General features: G+C 44.9%; 1 protein-coding gene across 1 annotated transcript in view; it reads right to left on the reverse strand.

Moving 5' to 3' along the window:
- Positions 1-13,304, reverse strand: part of Adam12 (ADAM metallopeptidase domain 12) — a 317,008-nt gene that overhangs the window by 133,010 nt on the left and 170,694 nt on the right. The window lies entirely within an intron of this gene.

Here is a 13,304-nt window from a genome sequence, read left to right on the forward strand (position 1 = left end):
ACACAAATTAAGAATGAGAAAAATACATCAAAGACAGTTACAGATAATATCAATAGTGTTAGTACCATTACTACATTCCCGCTTTGAGGAGGGAGTAGGAATTAGCCCTACTCTAAAGTTGATAACTTCCAACAGCAACACAAATCCTAAGGAGGTAAGATACTCTGACCCTTAAAAATTCTACCATTTAGAACCTATTTGGTATTCATTTTACACAGTAGAACAAATATATATATATATGTCTTTGGTGAATTGTTTCTAAATTGCTAGCATTAACAAAACATTTAGCAAATTGCCAGGAACCATCAAATCAAAACACTTCTATTGTTTGTTTGTTTGTTGGTTGGTTGGTTGGTTGGTTGGTTGGTTTGGAGATAGAGTCTCCTCATGTAACTCTGGCTGGCATGGAGCTCAAACATCCTTTAATCCTGGACAGCCTTGCACTCCAGAATGAGTGTGTCTGGTATACGTGTTCCTTCCACATACCAGCTACCCTTGGAGAGAACTCAGGTCTGCCGATTGGGTAAGCATTTCCCCAGCAATCTGGATGCAGTTCAGCCCCCCCCCCCCCCCCCCGCTCTCCTCACCCGCACTGCATGAAGAGGAGCTTTTATTAATTGGTGCTCAGGGCTGAGGGGGAGTTTCTTGGCCTGGGCGGAAGCCAGCCAGCCAGCTCCCAGGCAGACGCGCAGGCTGGCCAGCTGGGCTCTCTTAGACACTGACCTACATTGAACCACGCTTGCAGAATGTGTGTTAGATCAAATTTGTTCCTTTCTGCTTGCTCAAAGAGAGTTCTGCTCTGCAAATTTCCATGCTATCGCTGCCAGAGACTGATACAAGACAGAAAAAGACCCCTACATCCTGGAGATTTCTAAATCAGCCCACAGAACTGCTCAGGAGCTCTGGCAGGAGCCACCAAGAAATGCCTCTGCATTTTGAACAGATAGTTTCCTCTCTTCCTGAAAGGGGGCCCCTGACTATGAACCTGAGTGTACGCAGCCCTCATTAGTGGGGCACACATGCTTCCCTGCTCAGATCTTGGGACTGAGTTGGGACATCCTAGGAAAGCCAGGGTGCCTGGCACCAGTCACACGTACTGTAAGAGAACTTACAAAAGAGAAGAATGTGTCTCTGAGACCATGGATGGTTGTAAAATATAAAACTGGAGAAGAAAACAACAAATCCCACCTGAGTTCTGGTTGCTGGATTCACTCTTCATGGAGGGGGATGTTCTGTCTTCTGTGTTTTAAAGAAACTACAGGGACACTGGCTGCTCTTCCAGAGGACCCAGGTTCAATTCCCAATACCCACATGACAGCTCACAACTGTCTGTAACTCCAGTTCCAGAGGATCCAACACTCTCACACAGACATACATGCAAGTCAAACACCAATGCTCATAAAATAAAAATAAATAAATCATTAGAGAAGCTACAGGGAGTACTTATAATCCTCAAGTCCAGTGCACCTTCCTCTCTGTACTGATCTCCCAGGACTGGGTTGATCTCCCAGCCTCTTCTCTTTTCAGTCTTGAACAAGGTTTTGCATTTAGGTCTCATGTAGTGCAGAGGCCAGGGGAAGAGCCATCAAAAGCTAGGCCAGTAACAACAGGCTCTCTTTCCAGGATAAAGGCCCCCACAACTAGTATACCCACAGGTGGCCCTTTGAATTACCTCCCTCCTCTATATGGGCTCTCTAGAGAAAAGGGGACATTTTCCCCTGTGACTCCATTCCTCACTCATTCCCAGTCCTGTAGGTTACACAAGAGTTCAGCTAATCCTAATGGCTAATTTTCTACAAGAACTTAAGGAGTGTAGTCAAACGGTGGATGAAATATTTTATGTTCCTCTCATTATTCGTAGGCAAGGGCAATATGAATGACTATGTGGAGTCAGTTAAGCAACTCCATACATGACAGAATGTTTTCTTAGGTCATGACAAATTGAAATCTGTAATAAGCAACATGGCCTCAAACTGTAAAATTAGTTAAAAGCCATGGAGGGGTGAGGACTGGGCCCATATTTGATTGAAGCAGTAATCTATTACATTCGCAGAGTCTCTGGAGCCATGTGCTGTACTGGCATTCTAACGCTTGGAGCACTTTTTATAAAAATCTGGCCATTGAGGCGATGACAAAGCATGTGGTACCAGGTCCAGAGCCAGAATTTTCTATGTATGTGTGTGTGTACATATGCGTGTGCCTGGGCAGGTGTGTGGAGGCCAGAGGCCAATATCCAGATGCCTTCCCTGATCTCTTCCCCAGCTTACTGTTTTAAGATAGGGTCTCTCAGTGAATCTGGAGCTCACAGTTTCAGCTAGCTTATCTAGCTAGACCATAATGCCCTTGGTCTACCCCACCAGTCCTAGAGTTACAGACATGTGTAGCCATGCCACGATGTGGTGACATGGGTCATGGAGATCTGAACTCCAGTTCTTATGGTTATGTGGCAAGTATTTGAACCATGAGCTACTGCCCTAGCTCTGAATTTTCTTTTGGTTTTAACTTTTCCAATGCCACATCCCCAAGATGTCCTGGGTTCAGGGGGCAAATATGCTTACTTAATATACCCACCCTGGAACAAGAATTTGCTTCTCTGGATGCACGTTGGCCAGAAAACAAACAAACAAACAAACAAACAAACAAACAAACAAAAACATGCTTCCAATCTTTTTTTACTTCCCAGCACTGGAAAATTCAGTGGTTTCTTCCCTTTCCTTTTTTTTTTTTCTTTCAATAAAGGAAAATAGAAGACAACTTCCTCCGAAGAACCCAGGAACTCATATTCAGAGGAGATTTGTGCTTTCATTTTCACACAACAATCTTGCATGCGAAGCTGGGAGTTGAGATGACATCATGTGTACCACTAAACACATGCTCCAGAAAGCCGTTCTTCATTAAAAGCTGAATGCTTTCCATGTGTCTGGGGGAAAAAGAGCTAAGTATGCTGAGCAGGGAGGGAGGCATAGTTTAATGACTAAAAAATGTCATTTGTAATCATCTGCCTCGGTGACTAGCCATAGTTCCCTGGAAGGAATACTCCAATCACCTGAAAGCTTATTGAATCAATCAGCACTTCCCAAGGCCAGGACACAACTATGACCAAGTGCCTTTCTCCACACTCAGAGATGGGGGAGCCGGGTCAACATAGGAAGTGGATAAAATGCCACCAAAGCTCTTTCTTTTTCCCAGAAACCTGGGTGTTTCCAAAACTAAAGAATCACATTTCAACCCCCTGCAGGACAGAACCCTGTTCTACCCTGAACATCCAAATCGGGATGAGCCTGTGGAATTTGTGCTCATCCTGTTGGGTGTGACAGCGGTGCTGTGGCCGCGTGGGATCATGGTAGGATGGGAGATGGTTCTGCAGATAAAGTCCTTGCCTTGCAAGCATGAGGGCCTGAGATCTGTCCCTAGAACTCATCTAAAAAGAAAAAAAAAAATCAGAGTGTGGTGGCTTGTGCTTGGAATCTCAGCACGAGAGAGAGAGAGAGAGAGAGAGAGAGAGAGAGAGAGAGAGAGAGAGAGAGAGAGAGAGAGAGAAAGAAATAGGCAGATTTCAGGATTGTTGGCAAAGTCAGGCTGGCTCCAAGCCAGAGAGAGACCCAGTCTCGGAAAAACAAGACAGCTCATATATCTCCACCCCATCTCTGTTCTCTGTCTCATGTGTATGTTGTGTGCAATATACAGATTTTTCCTAAACCATTGAGCAGTAAGTGACACACACCATGACCCTCTGTCCTCAGATCCTTGACTGGCATTTCCTTTGAGCAGATCTGTTACTAACCACACCATGGTGTCCCCTGGGATCACCCCTTTAACCATCCACTCTGGTCTGTGTGTCATGTAGCAGACTCAGAGCAACTTTAAAGATTTTTTTATTTTTTATTTTTATTTTATTTTGTGTGTGTGTGTGTGTGTGTGTGTGTGTGTGTGTGTGTGTGTGTGTGTGTCTGTGTCTGTGTCTGTGTATCTGTTTGTCTATATGTGCATCATGTGTGTGCAGTGGCCTCAAAGGACAGAAGAGGGCGCCAGATCCCTGGGAACTGGAGTTACAGGTGGTTTGTGAGCTGCCCAATTTGGGTTCAGGGACTTGAACCCTAGTCCTTTGCAAGAGCAGTTTTCTTGCCCCTTCTTCAGCAGTGTCCCTCTAAGACCTGCTCCCATATTATCCACTGTGTCCCTTGGCTTTATCTTAAACAGTGTTTAGGTACCATTCACCTGTCATGTGACTCACAGATGATACAAATACTTGAGGGCTTTTCAGGATATCTCTTTGCAGACTCCTGTGTCCATCACCCCACGGCATGATCTGAGTGTACTTCCTGCTCTCCCTTTCTCTCCTGCTTCACTCCAGACCCACCACCTTTCACCCCTTGAGACTTCTGCACTGCCCTTTTTTTTTTCCTTCTGAAAATAGCAGTTTTTTTTTTTTTTAAATATGTTCACTTTTTGAAACTAAAATAATTTGACGCTGCCTGGCATTCCTTGTACCTCCTCTGAGGTTGTGTGTTCTCACCTCAAATAACTTTCTAGATGGTAGGCATCCCATCCGAGGGAGACTATATCCCCCTAGTTCCTCATGGATGGAATTGTGGTCACTTCTGCAAGGCTGGGGGCTGACTCCCCTCTGTGTTGTGGCATCCGTGGGTGCTCGTCTAGGGGATTTAGACTGTTTCCCACTTGGAAAGAGAGACACAGCTCTTCCATAGGCGATGCTACCTGGCTGCTGTGTGGCTCATGCCTGACTGACACATACTTCCAGAGCGGGCCTCCAAGGAGCCCGGGAAGTCTTCCCATCTATGTGGCTGCTACCAGCCCATCGTTAATGGAGAGCCGGAACACTCATGATGTTGTGGAACATGACTCTGTGCTTCATGGGTCTGGTGACATGTCTCTGGGACCCAGAGGACAAAAGGGCCATACCTAGTAGAAGGAAAAAGACCATCCTAAATGGCCCCAGGGCATTTTGTACCTGTGTGGGAGCGCCTAGTCCTTCCATTGAGGTGGCTGGGCAGTGACTTCCTAGGGCAGCCCAAGATTTCTACATTGCTTTCTCCTCTGCCTTGGGCCTTTGACTTCCCCCCTAAAATCTCCACAGCAAAATGCAGAGGCCACAGAAGGAAACAGGTGGCAGGGAAGGCGGCTGCTGAGAAAGGGCTGTGGATGGGAATGACAGGAGCCCAGTGGAATCTTTTTCCTTCAGGCTAAAGCAGACCTGGGCCTCACCACTCCCTGCCTCTGAGCAGGAGTGAGGTTGACCCCCCCCCCGCCCCCCAGACTGCTTAAAGCATTCTTGTTTAGAAGTATGGGGACCTAGCGGGAAGGAGGCCCAGCCAGGGATATCCAAGACCACCTCAGGGGCGAAGTCCTGCAAGGACAGAACAAAACAATAGCCTCACAGTGATCCCCAGCCAAGGCAAACAGAAGAGCACACAGAGGAGGAGGTGGACTCACAGCGGAGAGCAGAGAGATGCTGACAGACAGAGCTCAGAAGCCCAGGGGCCACACAGCCAGGTGCGGAGAGCTTCGGTTCCCTAATCTGGGGTCCTGTCTTCTCCCAGGGCAACTCCACAAAATATTATTATTATTTAGTCGCAACAACAATAATGACTCACAAAACAAAAACCAAAACAGGCCAACTATTGGAACACCAAGAAGAGATTTCTGAGGGATTTTATTTTAAACATATGTTTTCTAAGAGAGCAGGGAGACCTGCCAGGAGTGCAGCACAGAGTGTGTTTTCCTCTTTCCGTGGACAGGGCTTGCTTTGGAAACCGGCTGTAAGTGCCCCCAACGTTTCTCTTGTCCAAATACTTGAGGGTGGGACATGGAGTTCTGAGCTTAACCTAGTTATCTCATTGAAATGGAGTGAGAGGGAAGAGACGGGCTTTTCATGTGATGTGATCGTAGGGTAGTGGGGGTTGGATAGAGGGGTCACTCTCGCCATCTAATCACACAGAAGAACACCACATTCCATGGTATTTTGCAAAACCAGCCTAGCCACCAGCCACCCTACTCTACAAGCTGTTGGCAGAGGGGGAGGTAGTCCCTCTACACCTTCCTTCTGGAATTCCATGGGGCCATGTTTCATATGATGGAGCCCGACTGGTATGGAAACTCAAGAGACGGACATGATAGTCACACCCCGTGGACAAAGCTGGGACATGAAAACTGGCACTTGGTGTATGAGCACTCAGCCACTTGGCATCCTCAGATGTCTGTCCTGTCCCCTGTAACCACAGATGGCTTCCACAAGGGGTTAGGTCACCATGGTCCCAGGTCGGAGAACTGAGAAGCTCATAAAAAAACAGATCATGTATTGAGTTAGTTCAGTTAAGACCTCAAGCACACACAGCTGCCGATTGCTCCAAGGAAAAGAACACCAGCAGGAGGCCTGAAGAGGTGGCTCCATGTGTGGAGTGCTTGCCATACACTCACGGAGACTGAGTTCAGCACCCATGCGAAAGCCCAGCATGGTGGGGTTTGTCTGTCATTTCAATGTGAGGGGGTAGGGGTGGATCCTGGGGTTTTGTAGTCAGCCAGCTAAAGCAGCGAACAGGTTCTGTAAGAGATTCTGTCTCTAAAAATAAGGTAGAGGGTGGTAGAGGTTGAGCCCTGACCCCCATGGGTACACATACCTGCATATACATATACACACTTCGTCTCCCCTAGGCCCCCCCCCCCAATAAAATCAGCTGGGTATAGAGCAGTGCAGCTACTTGGGGATCTGAGACAGGAGTGTCAAGAGTTTATGGCCAGCTGCCCTTGATAATAGAGGAAATTCAAGGCCAGCCTGGGCAATCTAGGAAGAGCCTGTCTAAATTTTAAAAATAAGACAGTAGGGTTTAAGGCTATATCTCAGTGCTTGCTGAACACGCATGGAGCCCCAGGTTCAATCCCCAGCTCAGCAAGGAAAAGGGAAAACAGAAAAAGAAAAGGAGGAAAGAATCCAACTGCAGAAGCTTCCTGGACTCCCAGGCATGCCAGGTCCTCCCCAGCCCCGCTGGCCTTTGCCTCCAGTGAGAGAGGTAAATGGTGATCTCTGCCCGAAGCTATGAGTCAAACTTCTGGCTCTGTTCTACTTCAGGGTGGGATTAATTATCACCAGGCCTCTCAGGGAATTCATTTAAATGATATAAAATAGAGTTTACTGTCATTTTAAATAAAGACACCAGATGAAATTGAAGACATATGAAGAGTAGAGAGAATACCAAACCAGAAACGGCAGGATGCTGCGATTCCAGAGGGTTCTGAGTCATCCAGTGGGTTCTGCCATCAGAACGTGCTGCGAGCTGAGTTAAGGACATTCTGCGTCACGTGTCCCAACAGAGCAACGCGAGTCTTTTAGTCATGAAGGAAGCATGAGTTAAAATAGGACGATCTTCTCCTGGCCTAAAAATAATGACCATAGAACAGTAAATGGGAATAAAAACTCAATTCGGAATGGCTTTGAAGAAAATCTCCTCCTGTCCCCAACAGGATAGAGACTCTCAGTGTTAAGGGTTGGGTGTCACTTCAGTAGGATGAGAAGGGACTGCCTACTGTCAAGGCCTACTGCTGAGCTCTGGGAGGAGATTGAGAGAGAGAAATCCTCAAGGTGCCTCCTGCCCTTGCAGGAAAGGGTCCCTTCATTAAAGAATGCACCACCCCATTGTAGAGAGCCACAGTGGAGTCATTTAAAAATGTACACCATTGTTAAAAAGTATGTTTTCGCGCGCGTGCGCACATGCGCACACGCGCATACACACACACACACACACACACACACACACACACACACACACAATTGTGTGTCAGAATAGAGGTCAATGGAAGATGTTTTTCTTTCTATGCAGATGAAATGTCCTGTTCTACAGAAAGGGTTTTTCAATGAATCTGGAGTTAGGCTGGAAGCCAAAAACCCAGCCATTTCTGTCCCCATCCTCCACAGTGCTGGGGTTACAGCTTCAGCTGCGGCCATGTCTAGTGTTTAGTGTGAATGCAGCCAGCGCTTTTGCCCACCCCATCTCACTTATTATTATTATTATTATTATTATTATTATTATTATTATTATTATTACTTATGTCTTGTTTGTGAGACTGAGTATGGTAAAGTGCAGTGAGGGAGAGGCATGTCTTTGTTGTGCTTAACGTTCATTCATGGCTGTATGCTGCTGAAGTGCATTGTGTATTGAAGTTCACAAGAGCATTTCTGAAAGGAGAAGCTGGGCTTGAGAACACACTAGGCAGCATAGAGAATTGCTTTGCCTTGGAGGCAGCAGCAGCAGATTGTAAGTATAGAAAGGAAGTAAGCATGGGGGCCAGAGCATAGGAGAATGCCTACTGTACAGCAATGAGGATTAGAGTTAAGGACTAAGGACAGTGGCCATCCTTTGCTGAGCCCCTCCTCCATGTAAAGAAGGGTGCTTGTCTTTTAGAACCATGGTCTCGTTTAACACTTGAATGTGCTCCTGAGGGCCAGGACTCTGACCATTCTATGGAGCTCAGAGGAAGGCATGACTGAGTTGTGCAGATTATCTGGCTCATTTCAGATCACACAGCTAAAAACTAAAAAACACAGGAGTGCGCCGGGACTAATCACGTCCCCTCCAGAGCCTACTGAAGATTGGGGACTGTAATCGGGACAGAGTTTTTCACTCTTTTGAATTAGTTCTTTAAAACACCAAAGTGACAACTTTTGTTGTTGTTGTTTGAGAATGTGGGAAGGGGGCCCAGGGCAGAGCTGAGATACCACTCACCAAATAAGCAAACAACAAAAGATAATGATAAAGTCAGGAGTGTGTCCACATTTGATTGTACTACAACTAAGAGAGAGAATTTAGCAGTTACCAATGGCCTTCACATCATGGCTTTAGCAAAAAAAAAAAAAAAAAAGGTAGCCAAGTTTGAGCTTGGGTGGGGCTCTCTGGAGTGAAGGGAAGTGCCGCTCAAGTCTGCAGCATCTCACTTCAGCTTCACTCCATAGGAAGCTCTTCCTCCTGTGTTTGTTGACTTGACTCATTAACCTCCTTCTGAACAACAGTTCAGACTCTTATTTAATTGGAACTAAAGAAAAATCTTGACCAGAACTGGGCAAGCATTTATTTGTGCTTTATTTATGGCTGTTACATCATGAAGATGGCAGTGTTGCTATCTTGCTGGTGACATCAGATAAAGTCATTTCAAAAATAAACGTTAGGGCCAGGTGTGGTGGTGCGCTCCTGTGACCCCAGCAGGAGGGAGACAGAATCAGAGGGATCATGGCCAATTCAAGGCCAGCCTGGTCTTCATAGTCAGACCCTGCTTCAAAAACACCACCCCGTTTTTTTCTACAGAAATGTTTTGTTGTGCAGAGAATAAATATGCTCTCAAAGTATCAAGGGAAATGTATTTACCAGAGGACCTTGGCTTATGATATGGTCCTGTTACTAATCCATATTTATTTGTTCATCTTATTTCTGTGAGGTTTTGAGGGTTTTGTTTGTTTGCTTTTGGTTTTTGCTTGCTTGTATGTCTGTGAACATGTGTGTGCAGTGCTCAGGGAAGCCACAAGAGGGCTTTGGGCCCCCTGGAATTGGAGCCAATAAACTGGAGTTGTGGGTGATTATGAACTGCCATGTGGGTGCTGGAAACCAAACCTGGGTCCTCTGCAAGAGTAGCAAGTATTCAGAACTGCTGAGCCATCTCTCTGGCCCCTTGATCCACATTTTTATAAAATTAAACAATTTTACATCTAAATTCAAATCAATCACACGTGCTTGAAAAATCTAAAAGACTACCCGTATTTCCCTTTGGTTTCTCTCAGGCCTCTCTGAGAGGTGAGAATATAATGATTACTATAGAGAAACCTCTTTAAGAGCGCTCTGTAACTGGCAACCGAAGACATACAGTTTGTCAGAGTCTCTTTCCTATAAAGACGGATACATAAAAACAATGCATTTCTCAGTGTGCTTATGGAAACAACCGTATCATCTGTGATATTGAAAGGAGCAGAAAGCAATGACAGGCTTTAAGTAAGAGGAAAACAAATCGATCAACAGAGGAGGTTCCCTGGGAGGACACTTTAAAAGGTGGAGCCCGTGATACAAAAGATGACCCGTTTCCATTGCATGAAAATTGCAGACCATGACAGGAAGCCAACAGGGCCCACTTGAGCAGTCCCAATCAATGCAACAGTGCCATTTATTTCCCGAATATGAGTGGCCTGCAGGGGAACTCTTCCAACATTTCTGCCAGAGCTGTTGTAAGTCTGGCTAAGAACTCAGTGAGTCCTGTAGCCCCCCTTTTCCTTGATGCATCTCTACTTTGGCACCCAGGTACTTAGTGCCCATCTTTCCATTCTGGCTTCTTTCTCATTTTTATGGACAAGTCATTCCACAAATACAGCTACGTCATAGCATTTTCTTTACACATTGGACTCAAAATGAGTTGACCTAGTTGGTTAGAGTCAAAATAAATTTCTCATTCCTACCAAGGATGGGATGACCAACTTCAGAAGCAAAAGAAAAATGGCTGTTCTAGAGAGAGCTGGAGCAATTTAAAATGTTTTGACTTTGTGTAGAGACATGAGTGGCACCCTTCTTATGTAGCAAGATGCTATGGAGTCCTAGATATTTCTTCTGTATGTTGACTACATTCAACATCATGCAGGGAATGGGTCAGCTTGTTCATTCTAACAGTAAACACTGAGTGCTTCTACATGCCACACTGGGTACTGAGGAGAGAGATGAATTGGAGCATGGTCCATGTCACCAAAGTCCTCCAGTTTTGGAGGGCAACCAGCCTGAAAGCAGACGTAAATAAAGTATCCTAGATTCTGGACAGTGGTGGATGCATGGCATGCCTGACCTGGTAGAGGAAGCATGGAGTGCAAACAGACAGGTAGACTGGAGATGTGTGAGTACTTAAGCAAGACTTCCTACATGTCATGATGGTGTGTGAGCATCTGTGGTGACTTGACTAAGAAATGTCCCCCATAGTTTCAGGCATTTGAAGACTTGGTTCCCAGTTGGTGGTATTGGAGAAAGGTTAGGGGGTGTGACCCTGCTGGAGTAAATATGTCATTGGGGTGGGCTTTGAGAGTACATAGTCTTGCTCTACTTCCTGTTCACTCTCTCTTTTTACTGATGTGATCTCCCAGCTTCCTGTTCCTGCCACCATATCTCTTGCTTACTGCCATGCCTCCCCACCATGATGGACTCTATCCCTCTGGAACTTTAAATCAAATAGACTCTATCTTTTGGACATGATGTTTATCTTGTCGCATGAATAGACAAGTAACCAATGCAGTATTTTTCCTAAGTCTTCCTGTCTGTCTTCCTGTCTGCATAAGGAAGTTCAGCCAAGAGCTGGAGAAATACCTCAGTGATTAAGAGTATGTACTGTTTTTCCAGAGGACACAGATTGGGTTCCCTGCACCTAAATAGAGAGGCTCATAACTGCCTGAGACTCCAGCTCCAGGGATCTGGTGTCCTTTTCTGGTCTTCACAGGCACCTGCACTCATGTACAGAGACATACATACATACATACATACATACATACATACATACATACATACATATAATTGAAAATAGTGGAAATAAATCTCTCAAAGAAAAGTTCTGCTTTGATTTTTTGGAAATGTGTACAAAAGTTATCCTTCAAAGAGAAGTATTCTTTAGGTCTTTATTCTCAAGGTCTATACAATATACTTCTAAATCATACTGATACAATACAGATGATATGATCAGAAATAACACATGATCTGGGATGGCTGCCTTGGCTTTGGCACTCCATTAAACAATTTTTAAATCCCTTCCACAACCACCAGGCACTGTTAGTGCCATAACTGACACATGAAGACTGATGTTTAGAAAGATGAAGAATGTTTTAAGGTCATCCTTCTCATAAGTGGCTGGGGTGTAGTTTAAACCTAACCTCTGTGGCTGCAGGGCTTAAGGTCTATGCTATATAAGGATTGTAGCTAGAAAAATCTCCCCATATGTTTTCATCTTGTCCCATACCCAAGAGTCAAGCCCTGAACCAGGAAGGACATAGATCTGCAGCTGACCTCAGGAACCAGTTTCTGTGTTGCTGGATTCTTAGGTTCATAAACTCACTGCCTTAGTCTCCCTACATTCCAAAGTGTGTGTGTGTGTGTGTGTGTGTGTGTGTGTGTGTGTGTGTGTGTGTGTATGTATGTGTGTGTGTGTGTGTGTGTGTGTGTGTGTGTGTATGTGTGTGTGTGTATACTGCAATTAATAGAGTGTCCTGAGACAAAAGCTGGAAGAGGGGAATTTAGCTGTATGTTAACAGATGGTTCTTTTTCTGGGTGGAAGAGGACTTGGGCCCCGGTTTGCTTCCACACTCTCTGGTCTTGCTAAGAAGACAATTGTTTACTCAAATCTAGGTTGAGGAAAATGAGGTCTTAAAGATCCCCCATTTTTGAAAGAGCCAAGTGTCTCAGGAGTTTTGTGGGTGTTAAGATGTTCTCCACATTGGACCTGGCGGAGTCTTTTTGTTCTAGGTCCATTTCTGCATGCCTCTTAGGATGCTTCTTGTGTAAGTGAAAGAAAGTGAGAGTCTGGTGACTGAAAGGAGGGGCTCAGGTGTGATTCCACCCTCCCCAGGATCCACAGCTTTAGTGGAAGATAACTGCTACAATGGTTCAGTAGTGAGAGGTATAGGTACTTGTGTATGCGTGCATGTACATGTGTGTACAGGTGTCTGTGTACATGTATGTGCATGTGCATGTGCATGTATGTATATATGTGCATGTGTTTGCTCTTGGATGTGCATTTGTGTTTTGCTGTATATGTCACATGTGTGTGTGTTTACATGCATGAGTGGCATTTAACACCAACCTCCACCCTCATGCGAGGGCAAACATAAAGCACTGAGGTATTAAAGAGAAAAATATGGGAAATCCAAATGCAAAAATGTAAGCTTGATAATATAACATCAATCCTCCCCCCTAAAAAAAGCTGAGTTCCAGGGTCTGTGCAGTACTTGTTCCAAAAGGATTTAAGACCAAAAAAGCCTTATTTTCTTTATATAGATATTTGTAAGTTTACATTTGATGTTGTTGACTCATTCCCTACTCAATTATACAGCCTTATCATGCACAAAGAAGTTTCTTAAAAAGCAAGCTAATGAAGAGTGAGTTTATTACTTTTCTGTGTTTCAGTTCCCCATGTGGCTCTGTATTTCCACAGTGTGGGTCATCATTGTGGCAATTATACTAAATACTCTTGAATTATTCAACAATACACCAAAAACATTCTGGAATAGGAAAAAGCACATGAGCTTAGTAATATAAGGATGATTAAAGGTAACTACAAAATAC

The sequence above is a fragment of the Peromyscus maniculatus genome, chromosome 1 (genome assembly GCF_049852395.1).
Source record: "Peromyscus maniculatus bairdii isolate BWxNUB_F1_BW_parent chromosome 1, HU_Pman_BW_mat_3.1, whole genome shotgun sequence".
In the NCBI taxonomy this organism is placed as follows: domain Eukaryota; kingdom Metazoa; phylum Chordata; class Mammalia; order Rodentia; family Cricetidae; genus Peromyscus; species Peromyscus maniculatus.